General features: G+C 46.1%; 1 pseudogene; it reads left to right on the forward strand.

Annotated features, from left to right (window-relative positions):
* The first annotated feature begins 14,449 nt into the window (after positions 1-14,449).
* LOC139579878 (U7 small nuclear RNA) lies at positions 14,450-14,506 on the forward strand (annotated as a pseudogene).
* The last annotated feature ends 1,177 nt before the right edge of the window (positions 14,507-15,683 follow it).

Raw genomic sequence — 15,683 nt, forward strand, 5'->3', positions numbered from 1 at the left:
GCATATTATTAGTAGATTTGGATAGAAAACACTCTGAAGTTTCTAAAACTGTTGATATCTGTGAGTATAACAGAACTCATATGGCAGGCAAAAACCTGAGAAAAAATCCAACCAGGAAGTGGGAAATCTGAGGTTTGTAGGTTTTCCTGTCCAATATACAGTGTCTATGGGGTCATGTTGCAATTCCTAAGGCTTCCATTAGATGTCAACAGTCTTTAGAACCTTGTTTGATGCTTCTACTGTGAAGGATGAGGGAATAAGAGCTGATTGAGTCAGGGCTCTGATTGAGTCAGGCATGAGGTAGGCAATAAATCGAATAATTACAATTTAGCAGATTAACACTGGAGTGATAAATCATCAGATGATCATGTGCAAGAAGAGATACTGGTGTGCAAAAGAGCAGAAAAGTAAATAAATAAAAGCAGTATGGGGGGTGAGGTAGGTAAATTGGGTGGGTAGTTTACAGATGGACTATGTACAGCTGCAGCGATCGGTTAGCTGCTCGGATAGCAGATTTTTAAAGTTGTTGAGGGAGATAAAAGTCTCCAACTTCAGAGATTTTTGCAATTCGTTCCAGTCGCAGGCAGCAGAGAACTGGAAGGAAAGGCGTCCAAATGAGGTTTTGGCTTTAGGGATGATCAGTGAGATACACCTGCTGGAGCGCGTGCTGCGGGTGGGTGTAGCCATCGTGACCAGTGAACTGAGATAAGGCGGCACTTTACCTAGCATAGCCTTGTAGATGACCTGGAGCCAGTGGGTCTGACGACGAACATGTAGCGAGGGCCAGCCGACTAGGGCATACAGGTCGCAGTGGTGGGTTGTATAAGGTGCTTTAGTAACAAAACGAATGGCACTGTGATAAACTGCATCCAGTTTGCTGAGTAGAGTATTGGAAGCTATTTTGTAGATGACATCGCCGAAGTCGAGGATCGGTAGGATAGTCAGTTTTACTAGGGTAAGTTTGGCGGCGTGAGTGAAGGAGGCTTTGTTGCGGAATAGAAAGCCGATTCTTGATTTGATTTTGGATTGGAGATGTTTGATATGAGTCTGGAAGGAGAGTTTGCAGTCTAGCCAGACACCTAGGTACTTATAGATGTCCACATATTCTAGGTCGGAACCGTCCAGGGTGGTGATGCTAGTCGGGCGTGCGGGTGCAGGCAGCGACCGGTTGAAAAGCATGCATTTGGTTTTACTAGCGTTTAAGAGCAGTTGGAGGCCACGGAAGGAGTGTTGTATGGCATTGAAGCTCGTTTGGAGGTTAGATAGCACAGTGTCCAAGGAAGGGCCGGAAGTATATAGAATGGTGTCGTCTGCGTAGAGGTGGATCAGGGAATCGCCCGCAGCAAGAGCAACATCATTGATGTATACAGAGAAAAGAGTCGGCCCGAGAATTGAACCCTGTGGTACCCCCATAGAGACTGCCAGAGGACCGGACAACATGCCCTCCGATTTGACACACTGAACTCTGTCTGCAAAGTAGTTGGTGAACCAGGCAAGGCAGTCATTAGAAAAACCGAGGCTACTGAGTCTGCCGATAAGAATATGGTGATTGACAGAGTCGAAAGCCTTGGCCAGGTCGATGAAGACGGCTGCACAGTAATGTCTTTTATCGATGGCGGTTATGATATCGTTTAGTACCTTGAGCCTGGCTGAGGTGCACCCGTGACCGGCTCGGAAACCGGATTGCACAGCGGAGAAGGTACGGTGGGATTCGAGATGGTCAGTGATCTGTTTGTTGACTTGGCTTTCGAAGACCTTAGATAGGCAGGGCAGGATGGATATAGGTCTGTAACAGTTTGGGTCCAGGGTGTCTCCCCCTTTGAAGAGGGGGATGACCGCGGCAGCTTTCCAATCCTTGGGGATCTCAGATGATACGAAGGAGAGGTTGAACAGGCTGGTAATAGGGGGTGCGACAATGGCGGCGGACAGTTTCAGAAATAGGGGGTCCAGATTGTCAAGCCCAGCTGATTTGTATGGGTCCAGGTTTTCCAGCTCTTTCAGAACATCTGCTATCTGGATATGGGTAAAGGAGAAGCTGGGGAGGCTTGGGAGAGTAGCAGCGGGGGGGGCGGGGCTGTTGGCCAAGGTTGGAGTCGCCAGGAGGAAGGCATGGCCAGCCATTGAGAAATGTTTGTTGAAGTTTTCGATTATCACGGACTTATCAGTGGTGACCGTGTTACCTAGCCTCAGTGCAGTGGGCAGCTGGGAGGAGGTGCTCTTGTTTTCCATGGACTTTACAGTATCCCAGAACTTTTTGGAGTTAGAGCTACAGGATGCAAATTTCTGCTTGAAAAAGCTGGCCTTTGCTTTCCTTACTGACTGCGTGTATTGGTTCCTGACTTCCCTGAACAGTTGCATATCGCGGGGGCTCTTCGATGCTATTGCAGTTCGCCACAGGATGTTTTTGTGCTGGTCGAGGGCAGTCAGGTCTGGAGTGAACCAAGGGCTATATCTGTTCTTGGTTCTGCATTTTTTGAACGGAGCATGCTTGTCTAATATGGTGAGGAAGTAACTTTTAAAGAATGACCAGGCATCCTCAACTGACGGGATGAGGTCAATATCCTTCCAGGGTACCCGGGCCAGGTCGATTAGAAAGGCCTGCTCGCAGAAGTGTTTTAGGGAGCGTTTGACAGTGATGAGGGGTGGTCGTTTGACCGCGGACCCGTGGCGGATACAGGCAATGAGGCAGTGATCGCTGAGATCTTGATTGAAGACAGCAGAGGTGTATTTGGAGGGCAGGTTGGTCAGGATAATGTCTATTAGGGTGCCCATGTTTACGGATTTAGGGTTGTACCTGGTGGGTTCCTTGATGATTTGTGTGAGATTGAGGGCATCAAGCTTGGATTGTAGGACTGCCGGGGTGTTAAGCATATCCCAGTTTAGGTCACCTAACAGAACAAACTCTGAAGCTAGATGGGGAGCGATCAATTCACAGATGGTGTCCAGGGCACAGCTGGGAGCTGAGGGGGGTCGGTAGCAGGCGGCAACAGTGAGAGACTTATTTCTGGAGAGATTCATTTTTAAAATTAGAAGTTCGAACATAGACCTGGAAAGTATGACAGAACTTTGCAGGCTATCTCTGCAGTAGATTGCAACTCCTCCCCCTTTGGCAGTTCTATCTTGACGGAAAGTGTTATAGTTGGGTATGGAAATCCCAGAATTTTTGGTGGCCTTCCTAAGCCAGGATTCGGACACGGCAAGGACATCAGGGTTGGCAGAGTGTGCTAAAGCGGTGAGTAAGGCAAACTTAGGGAGGAGGCTTCTGATGTTGACATGCATGAGGCCAAGGCTTTTTCGATCACAGAAGTCAACAAATGAGGGTGACTGGGGACATGCAGGGCCTGGGTTTACCTCCACATCACCCGAGGAACAGAGGAGTAGTAGGATGAGGGTGCGGCTAAAGGCTATCAAAACTGGTCGCCTAGAGCGTTGGGGACAAAGAATAAAAGGAGCAGATTTATGGGCGTGGTAGAATAGATTCTGGGCATAATGTGCAGACAGGGGTATGGTGGGGCACGGGTACAGCGGAGGCAAGCCCAGGCACTGGGTGATGATAAGAGAGGTTGTATCTCTGGACATGCTGGTCTCAATGGGTGAGGTCACCGCATGTGTGGGGGGTGGGACAAAGGAGGTATCAGAGGTACGGAGAGTGGAACTACGGGGTCCATTGCAAACCAAAACAATGATAATGATAACTAGCCTGAACAACAGTATGCAAGGCATATTGATATTTGAGAGAGACATACAATAAGGCATAAAGTGATTGCAGGTCTTGATTGGGAGAGCTAGCTAAAACAACAGGTAAGATAACAGCAGCTAGTCCACTAACACAGCAACAACAGGTAAAAATGGCCACGACTAGGCAGAGAGGGTCGGATTAACTACACACAGATCCTGAGTTAAAGCACAGAGCCGACAGATAAAACACAAATAAACAGAATGGAGTACCGTGAATTAATGGACAGTCAAGCAGGCATCAGCTATGTAGCCAAGTGATCATAGTGTCCAGGGGGCAGCCGTAGATGGAGCAGGGAGGCCTCCACTAAGCTAGCACGCGGCGTTTAAAGTTAGTAGCCCGGGGGGTGGTCTGCTCAGACGGAGGGGGTCTGCTCAGACGGAGGCCGGTTGAGGGCACAGCGGATGGGGTATTCGTCTGCAGACCAGACGTGGTCGTGTCGACAGAGAATCCAAGCCGGATGGCGATGGCGAAAGAGAGGTTGTGAATTGTAGAATTGTGTTTGCTAACTGGTGCTAGCTTCGTGGCAGTGGCGCTAGCTGCGCTAGCTGCAAGCTAGCTGTGAGGATCAGAAGTAGTGGCTCAGGGATTACGGCAGGAATCCGGCGTTGTTGTCGAGAGACAGTCCGATGCTGGTAAATTGGTGAGTAATATCCAGGCTAATAACAGGGCTGGTGTCTGTGCAGAAGGTAAAAGCTGCTAGCAGCGGCAAAAAATGGCTAAATTAGCTTGTAGCTGATTAGCTGGTTAGCTACTGGGGGTTCTTGAAAGTGTTCCAAAGTTAAAAAATAATAGCGATTCCGTATCACATTGGGTGAGGTAGGTTACCGGAAGGTATAATCGAATTAAAAATCGAAAAGAGATAGAAAAAAAATGTTAAAATATATACAAGAAATACGAAAAAATACGAACGTACACGAGAGGACTAAAGAAACACGTCTACACTGCTAAGCCATCTTGAATTAAGTTTTGTTATATCAAGTATAGTTCGTTTTCGTCTTCGTCTGTTTTGTTTAATAAATTATCATGTCTTATCACAACGCTGCGCCTTGGTGCTGATAACCCCAATGTCGTGGGTTCGATCCCCGTACAGAACCACCCACCAATCCAGGACCAAGCAGCAACGACAGGAGAGGCTGAATTATTTGGAGAAATGGACATGGGAGGAAGACCTAGAAGGCAAAGGACCCTGGGCGCAGCCAGGAGAATATCGCCGCCCCAAAGAGGAGATGGAGGCAGCTAAAGCTGAGAGGCGGCGATAAGAGGAGGCAGCAAGGAAGCAAGGCTGGAGGCCGGAGAATCAAGCCCAAAACCGGCGTTATGAGGGGACGAGTCTAGCACGGAAGCCCGAAAAGCCCGTGAGTACTACCCAAAAATTTATTGGGGGTGGCTAAGAGGTAGTGGGCCAAGGGCAGGTAGGAGACCTGCGCCCACTTCACAGGCTAACCGTGGAGAGCGGGAGTACGGGCGAACACCGTGTTACGCAGTAGAGCGCACGGTGTCTCCTGTACGTGTGCATAGCCCGGTGCGGGTTATTCCACCTCCCCGCACTGGTAGGGCTAGATTGAGCGTTGAGCCGGATGTCATGAAGCCGGTCCTACATATCTGGCCACCAGTACGTCTCCTCGGGCCGGCTTACATGGCACCAGCCTTACGCATGGTGTCCCCGGTTCGCCTACATAGCCCGGTACGGGTTATTCCACCTCCCCGCACTGGTCGGGCGACGGGGAGCATTCAACCAGGTAAGGTTGGGCAGGCTCAGTGCTCAAGGGAGCCAGTACGCCTGCACGGTCCGGTATTTCCGGCGCTACCTCCCCGCCCCAGCCCAGTACCACCAGTGTCTACTCCACGCACCAGGCTTCCAGTGCGTTTCCAGAGCCCTGTTCCTCCTCCACGCACTCTCCCTATGGTGCGTGTCTCCAGCCCAGTGCCTCCAGTTCCGGCACCACGCACTAAGCCTCCTGTGCGTCTCCAGAGCCCTGTACGCACTGTTCCTTCTCCCCGTACTCGTCCTGATGTGCGTGCACTCAGCCCGGTGCCACCAGTGCCGGTACCACGCACCAGGCCTATAGTGCGCTTCGAAAGGTCAGTGTGCCCTGTTCCTGCTCCCCGCACTAGGCTTGAAGTGCGTGTCTCCAGTCCCGTGCCTCCAGTTCCGGCACCACGTACCAGGCCTACAGTGCGTCTCAGCCGGCCAGAGTCTGCCGTCTGCCCAACGGCGCCTGAACTGTCCGTCTGCCAAGCGCCGGTTAACCTGGGCTAACCTGGCGGCAGGTTAGCCCAGTGGTTAGAGCGTTGGGCTAGTAACCGAAAGGTTGCAAGTTCAAATCCCCGAGCTGACACAAGTCTGGTACAAGTCTGTCGTTCTGCCCCTGAACAAGGCAGTTAACCCACTGTTCCTAGGCCGTCATTGAAAATAAGAATTTGTTCTTAACTGACTTGCCTAGTTAAATAAAGGTTAAATGTAAGTCGCTCTGGATAAGAGCGTCTGCTAAATGACTTAAAATGTAAAAAAAGCGCCGCATGAACTGCCCGTCTGTATTGAGCCTTCAAAGCCGCCCGTCTGCCATGAGCCTGCAAAGCCGCCCGTCTGCCATGAGCCTACAGAGCCTTCCGCCAGACAGGAGCCGCTAGAGCCTTCCGCCAGACAGGAGCCGCTAGAGCCTTCCGCCAGACAGGAGCAGCCAAAGCCTTCCGCCAGACAGGATCAGCCAGAGCCATCCGTCTCCTCAGCGCCATCTGAGCCATCCGTCTCCTCAGCGCCGTCTGAGCCATCCATCTCCCCAGCGCCGTCTGAGCCATCCGTCTCCCCAGCGCCGTCTGAGCCATCTGTCTCCCCAGCGCCGTCTGAGCCATCCGTCTGTCCCGAGCCATTAGAGCCGCCCGTCTGTCCCGAGCCGTCAGAGCCGTTAGTCAGTCAGGAGCCGCTAGAGCCATTCGTCAGTCAGGATCTGCCAGAGCCGCCAACCAGACAGGATCTGCCAGAGCCGCCAACCAGACAGGATCTGCCAGAGCCGCCAACCAGACAGGATCTGCCAGAGCCGCCAACCAGACAGGATCTGCCAGAGCCGCCAACCAGACAGGATCTGCCAGAGCCGCCAACCAGACAGGATCTGCCAGAGCAGCCAACCAGACAGGATCTGCCAGAGCCGTCAGCGAGCCATGAGCGTCCAGAGCCGTCAGCCAGCCATGAGCGTCCAGAGCCGTCAGCCAGCCATGAGCGTCCAGAGCCGTCAGCCAGCCATGAGCGTCCAGAGCCGTCAGCCAGTCATGAGCTGCCCCTCAGCCCAGAGCGGCCATTTATCCAGAACTGCCCCTCAGTCCAGAGCTGTCTCTCTGTCCGGAGCTGCCCTTCAGTCCGGAGTTGCCCCTCTATCCTGAGCTACCTCTCTATCCTGACCTACCTCTCTGTCCTGTGCTATATCTCTGTCCTGAGCTACCTTATCCCGGTGCTGCCCCTTGTCCCGGTGCTGCCCCTTATATTAAGGTTACCATTAAAATTAAGTGGGTGTAAGATGAGGGTGGTCATTCTAAGGGGGAGACGTAAGCTGGGATTGACTATGGTGGGGTGGGGACCTCGCCCAGAGCCTGAGCCACCACCGTGGTCAGATGCCCACCCAGACCCTCCCCTAGACTTTGTGCTGGTGCGCCCGGAGTTCGCACCTTGAGGGGGGGGGGTTATGTCACGTTCCTGACCTGTTTTCTGTTAGTTTTGTATGTGTTAGTTGGTCAGGACGTGAGTTTGGGTGGGCAGTCTATGTTTTCTGTTTCTATGTTGGTTTAAAGGGTGACCTGATATGGCTCTCAATTAGAGGCAGGTGGTTGTCATTTCCTCTGATTGAGAGTCATATTAAGGTAGGTGTTTTCACACTGTTTGTTGTGGGTGGTTGTCTCCTGTGTCAGTGTCTGTCTATGTTGCACCATACGGGACTGTTTCGGTTTGTTTGTTCATTTTGTTCGTTCGGTTTTTATGTAGTCATTTCCCTGTTCGTGCGTTCTTCGTGTTACATGTAAGTTCTTACGTCCAGGTCTGTCTACATCGTTTGTTGTTTTGTTAGTTATATCAAGTATAGTTCGTTTTCGTCTTCGTCTGTTTTGTTTAATAAATTATCATGTCTTATCACAACGCTGCGCCTTGGTCGAATCACTACTCCTCCTCTTCGTATGAAGAGGAGGAGGAACACCGTTACACTCAGATTGCACAGACCCACAAAGAATTAGAAAACAAACCCGATTTTGATAAACTCCCATATTTATTGGATGAAATAACACAGTGTGCAATCACAGCAGCAATATTTGTAACCTGTTGCCACAAGAAAAGGTCAACCAGGGAAGAACAAACACCATTGTAAATACAACCCATATTTATGTTTATTTATTTTCCCTTTTGTATTATAACCATTTGCACATCGTTACAAATCCGTATATAGACATAATACGACATTTGAAATGTCTTTAATCTTTTGGTTATTCTGTGAGTGTAATGTTTACTGTTCATTTGTATTGTTTATTTAACTTTTGTATGTTATCTACTTCACTTGCTTTGGCAATGTTAACATTTGTTTCCTATGCCGATAAAGTGCCTTGAATTGAATTGAGAGAGAGTGGGAATGGGAGGTGCATCTCATGTTGATAGCAAGCCCCATGCCTGATGGAGAGGATAGGTGTGTGTGAGTGAACGTGTGAGTGGATGATGACACACGGATCTATATTTTATCTAAATAATTGGTGCAATTGTTATTTTTCAGATTTGTGAAGATTGGGTACGCACTTGCACAGCATGTCAACATGCCCCTTTCCAAAAGTGATCACCCCTCAACGAGGCAGTTTCTGAAGGAGAAAGTCATCAATGGAGGTGCCATCCCTGTATACCACCAGCTACAGGAAAAGTACTTGGGAGATGTCTACCTGAAGGTGAAGGAGGAACTCAAGCAACATCTTGCAGGGAAACCAGTGGCAGTCATCTTTGATGAAACTCCAGATGTTGAAGGAAGATGTGTACTAAACATCCTCATCGCACCACTTGAAAAGGATACCTCGGGGAGAATTCTTGCCAACCTCGCAGAGACAGTGTTTCTGGAGCAGTGCAACCATTCAACAGTTTCCATGGCAGTGGGGAAATGTCAACAAGCTACAATATCTCCAATGATGATGTCATTGTCTTTGACACAGACAATGCTGCGTACATGAAGAAAGCCTACAAAGCTGCACTTCAATCATTGTTCTCCAACTCCCTGCACATAGCATGCATGGCTCACATCATGACTCTGATAGGGAGTGCTTTCCACAAAGCTTTTGATCAGCTGAACGCACTCATGCTAAGTTTTTCGCAGATGTTTTATCTGGCAGGGGCACGCAAAAGAAGATACCGTACCTTCCTCACCACCAAACTGGCAGGATGGAAGAGAGCGACTATGGCTCCCTATCCATGTGCAACATGCTGGAACTCGTGGTTCTCAGCAGTGCAGTAGCACTCAGAGCAGTTTGGCCTCTACAAGGGGTTCGTAGAGATGGAAATACTGGTATGATGGCTGGGGGCAGTATTGAGTAGCTTGGATGAATAAGGTGCCCAGAGTAAACTGCCTGCTACTCAGTCCCAGAAGCTAAGATATGCATATTATTAGTAGATTTGGATAGAAAACACTCTGAAGTTTCTAAAACTGTTGATATCTGTGAGTATAACAGAACTCATATGGCAGGCAAAAACCTGAGAAAAAATCCAACCAGGAAGTGGGAAATCTGAGGTTTGTAGGTTTTCCTGTCCAATATACAGTGTCTATGGGGTCATGTTGCAATTCCTAAGGCTTCCACTAGATGTCAACAGTCTTTAGAACCTTGTTTGATGCTTCTACTGTGAAGGATGAGGGAATAAGAGCTGATTGAGTCAGGGCTCTGGCTGAGTGCCACGAGCTCACTCAGGCGCGCCTCAGTAAGAGTTAGCTGCGTTCCATCGCATTTCTACAGACAAAGGAATTCTCCTGTTGAAACATTATTGAAGATTTATGTTAAAAACATCCTAAAGATTGATTCTATACATTGTTTGACATGTTTCTACGAACTGTAATGGAATTCTTTGACTTTTCGTCTGGCCTACGCGTCATCAACTTTTGGAACTAAACGCGCAAACAAAAAGGAGGTATTTGGACATAAATTATGGACGTTATCGAACAAAACAACTATTAATTGTGGAACTGGGATTCCTGGGAGTGCATTCTGATGAAGATCATCAAAGGTAAGTGAATATTTATAATGCTATTTCTGATTTCTGTTGACTCCACAACATGGCGGATATCTGTATGGCTTGTTTTGGTCTCTGAGCGCTGTACTCAGATTATAGCATGGTGTGCTTTTTCCGTAAAGTTTTTTTTAAATCTGACACAGCGGTTGCATTAAGGAGAAGTTTATCTAAAGTTCCATGTATAATACTTGTGTCTTTTATCAATGTTTATTATGAGTATTTCAAAATCACCGGATGTTTTGGAGGCAAAACATTAATGAACATAACGCGCCAATGTAAACTAAGATTTTTGGATATAAATATGAACTTTATCGAACAAAACGTACATGTATTGTGTGACATGAAGTCCTATGAGTGTCATCTGATGAAGATCATCAAAGGTTAGTGATTAATTTTATCTCTTTCTGCTTTTTGTGACTCCTCTCTTTGGCTGGAAAAATGGCTGTGTTTTTCTGTGACTAGGTACTGACCTAACATAATCAGATGGTGTGCTTTCGTCGTAAAGCCTTTTTGAAATCGGACACTGTGGTGGGATTAACAACAAGTTTATCTCTAAAATGGTGTAAAATAATTGTATGTTTGAGGAATTTTAATTATGAGATTTCTGTCGTTTGAATTTGGAGCCCTGCACTTTCACTGGCTGTTGTCAAGTCGATCCTGTTAACGGGATCTCAGCCATAAGAAGTTAAATCTACATGCATTCTCCAATTGCTTAAGTCATTTATATCATTGTAATTATGCAGAAAGCCGTGATGTCATTTCACAGTGAGTATGAGTCATATTTCCTATGTTCCTCTTTTTATTTCCGTATCATTCATAGGTGTGCGGCTGAAGTGCACCACAGTCTGTAGAGAAACTCAATGAGATGCTACAAGACCAAGAGCGGATTCAGTCGCTGCAAATTCAGCTGAACATCATGGCAGACAAGTGCAAAGTCATCCCGCAGCTTCTCCACATCTTCCAGAGCAGACGCCCCGTGCAAAGATATTTCACTATTTAGAGGACTTGCTGATGAACGTTGCAGCCATCAAAGAACTACAGCATGAGGCTTGTTCACACTACTTTTACGCAGTTGACGATTTGCCCTTTGCTGTGAAAACAAAAATCTTGAGCACTGCTGAAGAGGCAGACAGCAATGCAGTGGAAGAACGTACAAAGTACATGTCGGATGGACAGCCTGCCCTGGAGTTCCTCCAAGAGGTTAGGGTGTTTGATCCACGGCACATTGTGTTTATGGAGGACACAGTGTCCAGCTACAAGGCTATTCCAGGCTTCAGTAAGGTACCACGAGATGAACTGGATGCCTACTTGACCAATGTAGCATTGAAGGTCCCCAAGAACACAGTGGCCTCCATCATTCTTAAATGGAAGAAGGGTGGAACCACCAAGACTCTTCTTAGAGCTGGCCACCCGGCCAAACTGAGCAATCGGGGGAGTTGGTCAGGGAGGTGATCAAGAACCCGATGGTCACTCTGACAGAGCTCCAGAGTTCCTCTGTGGAGATGGGAGAACCTTCCAAAAGGACATCCATCTCTACAGCACTCTTCCAATCAGGCCTTTATGGTAAAGTGGCCAGACGGAAGCCACTCCTCAGTAAAAGACACATGACAGCCCACTTGGAGTTTGCCAAAAGGCACATAAAGGACTCTCAGAACACGAGAAACAAGATTCTCTGGTATGATGAAACCAAGATTGAACTCTTTGGCCTGAATGTCAAGTGTTACGTTTGGAGGAAACCTGGCACCATCCCTACGGTGAAGCATGGTGGTGGCAGCATCACGCTGTGGGGATATTTTTCAGCGGCAGGGACTGTGAGACTAGTCAGGATCGAGGGAAGGATGAATGGAGCAACGTACAGAGAGATCCTTGATGAAAACCTGCTGCAGAGTTCTCAGGACCTCAGAATGTGGCAAAGGTTCACCTTCTAAGAGGAAAACGACACTAAGCACACAGCCAAGACATTGCAGGATGTCCTTGAATGGCCCGCACTTGAACTCGATCGAACATCTCTGGAGAGACCTGAAAATAGCTGTGCAGCGACGCTCCCCATCCAACCTGACAGAGCTTGATAGGATCGGCAGAGAAGAATGGAAGAAACTCCCCAAATAGTTGTGACAAGCTTGTAGCGTCATACCCAAGATGACTCGAGGCTGTAATCGCTGCCAAAGGTGCTCCAACAAAGTTCTGAGGAAAGGTCTGAAAAAGTCAAGTTAATCTGAATACTTTCCGAATGCACTTTACTGGAATATATATTGAGAGAATGGGTTCAGAATAGGGATCAATGAAAGAAAACCATTTAAATACATGCATGTTCGTCTCCTTTTCAACACCTATTGATAGATATAAAAAAAATGCTCTGATATAATTCTTTGTTAATTTTGCAGTCAAAAATAATAGTTTCAGTATAGTTTTAGTTTTTCAATTGTTTTTATTTTTATTTAAGTTTACTAAATAGCTTTTCCAATGTTGTTTTTACTTTAGATTCAAGTTTTTGTCTACTCTAATAACCTTGGTGATGTGACCATGTAATGAATGTTCAGCTCGCACTGACGCAACTAACTAAAACATTTACTTAGACAACCAATTCAAAGGGTCGCAATCAAAGTCATAAGTAGTGGCAGAACACTAGCTGTCATTACCTGAGAGTATATGTTGGGATGATGTGCATTCAGATGTCTTTTGATGTTATTTTTCCTCGTCAACTTGTGGGTGCAAACGCTGTCTTCTTCTGTGGATGTGTTGCATTCGGTCTTCTTTGAATCTACACGATACGTTTTGGGCTCCCGAGTGGCGCAGCGGTCTAAGGCACTGCATTTCAGTGCTAGAGGCGTTACTACATTCCCTGGTTTGAATCCAGGCTGTGTCACATCCGGCTGTGATTAGGAGTCCCATAGGGCGGCGCACAATTGGCCCAGTGTCGTCCGGGTTTGGCCGGGGTAGGCCGTCATTGCAAATAAGAATTTGTTCTTAACTGACTTGCCTAGTTAAATAAAGCTTGTAGCAATGGCATGTGCCTTATCAATGATTTGTTGCCGCCAGATTGGAGAACAGTTTCCAGGGATAGAGGTGACTCGGGAATGACATTTGCATGGTTTTTAATTTCCAATAACAGCATTGCAACATTGCAATGAGAAAGCCTTACCATTCTGCTAATCTCATGCACGTTTTTGATTGGGTCAAACAAATAACACTGAATAGCTCTCAATCTCTCTATTTGGTCCCATCTTGTTTTCGTCAACCCAAATTAAAATACAATTTTGTTTAGTTATAGTTTTTCTTGGTCTATTTAGTAAGTTATCTCGTCAATTGCCACTGATAAAATAGGTGTTTGACAAATATTTTCGTCACTGTTTTCATTGATGGAATTAACACTGCGTGGAGGAAAGCTGGAAATCTTTCCATGAATAAGATAAATAAATCATGGTTAACATCCTCATACCCACAAGAAAATACTATACTGATACTACACTTTATTGATATGCTAATCTTTAATTAGCATATACCCTGCCCATTCCCTCCCACAAATCCCAATTTGTGCACCCATGAGTGAGAAACCTACATGTAAAGTATAGACAAATATTTTGTTCCCTAAACCACATCCACTAAGAAGTCTGATGCTCAATGTGATTCTGAACCCTGGGCCAGAGAGTAGGGGGCAGGGACAGATTGTCCTTGCTGCCAGAGTCCTCAGTTGAACCCCAATGCCAATCCAAATGTCCCAGATCTCTTCTCCCCTTCTGTTCTTTGCCTCATCCAGCTGTATTGGAAGCCAAGAAGAGAGTTCATGTACAGCTCTAAGGAAACAAAAAGCAGCTACAAACTCAAATAAGAACATTCCTGGCTTTAGAAAGAGAAAACCACTGGGTAATATTTGGATCAAGAACCAAACACAGATCCAAACCCCAAAATCTCCTGGCAAAAAGTTAACATGTTGAACGGCAAGACAAACCACTCGAAAGTAAAAGTGCTGAAACACAATGGGAAGTTGCACCTTAATCTCCAAAACAAGAAAGACAAACAAAACCGTTGACCTCACTCTCTATGGGCAGGCACTTCAGACCACTTCCACAGTCAAGTTCCTGGGTGTCACATTCCAGGAAGTCATGAAGTGGAGCACTTATATTGAGAACCTGGAGAAGGAATGGAAAAAAACGTCTACCCTACCAAACCCCTCCCTCTTTTTTTTTTATATAAAAAAAAAAGTTTATTCTGTAGGCTACATTTAATTATCCAATAAAGTTTATTTTATCTAAAATCAAGTCGCAGAAGACAAAAGGAGAACTCCAACCCCCATCCCACTTGTCCCTTACCAAACCTCACCCTTGACTGGACAGACACACTGAGAAGAGAGGTAGAAAAGGGCAGGAAGCCCTGAGCTATCCTTGCTCCATACTTACTTACGTACCTATTTACAGCTTATAGAAAAGAGCAGAAGCTCTGACCCCAGTTCAGACCCCAGTCCTACTTACATCTTATGGTTAATTTGCTCTTTTAGTATTTCTCCAGTAGGTTTCCCCAAGGAGAAAGCCCCCGCTTCTATGTTAAAGATAATAAAACAAAAACACTTTAGTAAATACTACAGTAATGTCCAGAAAAAAACCGACAGTAAATTCTTCAAAAACACTACAGTAAATACAATAGTGTACTAAAGTAATACTTGCAAAAATACTACAGTAAATACTACAGTGTACTACAGTAATGTCCACAAAAACACTACAGTAAATACTACCGTGAATTCTACAGTAAAGTCTGCAAAAAACAAACAGTTAATAATATAGTATATAAATATTGTAATACTACAGTATTTAGACCGTAGGGAACTATTGTATTTTTTAATGTGTGCATCTTTTATGTCAGTACAACCTTCTTCCTTCTAGTTTGCTTTGTCATGGTCGTGAGAGAGGTACTTTTCCAGAAAGGTTATTAAAGTTCTTTGACAAATTCTTGACCATTCTTGGTCACACTGGGTAATAATGACAATCGTTCACTTCTTCAGTCACTGACAGGCGTGAGCAGGGGACATTTGTGACCCACCACCTGGATTCGGTTCTATGTAGCAAAATTTGAAATTGTGTTTTTTACACTGGATAAAAGTAGAGACTCAGAGCTAGAAAATGTTAGATGCAGTTGAGGAACAATGGGTAAGTAATTCTGCTTTGAAAGTGGATACACTTGTAACTCCACTTCTGAGAAAATGGCCCTTGAATGGTTTGGTACACATACTGGAGTGCTCGTCTTTGTCTATACCCATTCAGCATCGTTCACACCCTCTTAAGCCTTCGCCCCACCCATCTCTTTAAGGATTCACATGAGGCTATGTGTAGTAAACAACCAAAGATTTCAAGACTAAAAGTGTTAAAAGTAGTAGTCTACAATAAGGAAAAACTCCAGGTAAAAATACGCTTTATCTAGTCCTTGGCCTATGTACTAATCTGACTTTGGTGCAGGTCATGTTGTTCTGCAGATTACTATCTCTGGTAAACACAAACTATATCAAATACAATCTAAGTTTATTTGCACATGCACAGGATACCGAAGATATAAATGGTACAGTGAAATGGTTCCATGCATATGTGCATAGTTGCAGTATCAAAAACAAAAAGTGTCCAGATAAAAAATATTTATAATTATTAGATGATGCTTACCCAGACTCACTTGTCTAAATTGATGGGTCATGTGAAAGAAATGTATTAACCACTCCATAGCTAC

This window comes from Salvelinus alpinus, chromosome 6 (genome assembly GCF_045679555.1).
Source record: "Salvelinus alpinus chromosome 6, SLU_Salpinus.1, whole genome shotgun sequence".
Classification (NCBI taxonomy): Eukaryota; Metazoa; Chordata; class Actinopteri; order Salmoniformes; family Salmonidae; genus Salvelinus; species Salvelinus alpinus.